The sequence below is a fragment of the Etheostoma spectabile genome, chromosome 17, assembly GCF_008692095.1.
Source record: "Etheostoma spectabile isolate EspeVRDwgs_2016 chromosome 17, UIUC_Espe_1.0, whole genome shotgun sequence".
In the NCBI taxonomy this organism is placed as follows: domain Eukaryota; kingdom Metazoa; phylum Chordata; class Actinopteri; order Perciformes; family Percidae; genus Etheostoma; species Etheostoma spectabile.
The window spans coordinates 16217041-16217527 of NC_045749.1; the positions used below are offsets into that span (position 1 = coordinate 16217041).

A 487-nucleotide genomic window follows, 5' to 3' on the forward strand; every position below is an offset into this window, starting at 1 on the left:
TAAAATTTCAGCAAATTTTGGACGCTAACTTGATGCCATCTGTGAAAAAGCTGAAGTTTAAGGGATGATGGCTTCTACAAATGGATAATGATCCTAAACACACCTCAAAATCTATGGTGGATTACATCAGGAGGCGTAAACTGAAGGTTTTGCCATGGCCTTCACAATCTCCTGACCTCAACATAATTGAAAATCTATGGATAGACCTTAAAAGAGCAGTGCGTGACAGACAGCCCAGAAATCTCAACGAACTTGAAGACTTTTGGAAGGAAGAATGGGCAAAGATACCTCAAACAAGAATTGAAAGACTCTTGGCTGGCTACAAGAAGCATTTCCAAGCTGTGATACTCTCCAAAGGGGGCAGTACAAGGTATTAACTCTGCAGGGTGCCCAAACTTTTGCAGATGCCATTTTTTTGTTTATTGTTATTTTGAGAGTGTGAATTAAAATCTAACTTTTTGTGACATATTATACGAATGTCTAATCT

General features: G+C 38.6%; 1 protein-coding gene across 1 annotated transcript in view; it reads left to right on the forward strand.

The window, feature by feature from the left end:
* Window positions 1–487, forward strand: part of fbln7 (fibulin 7) — a 13620-nt gene that overhangs the window by 6707 nt on the left and 6426 nt on the right. The gene's annotated exons all lie outside the window — the stretch shown is intronic.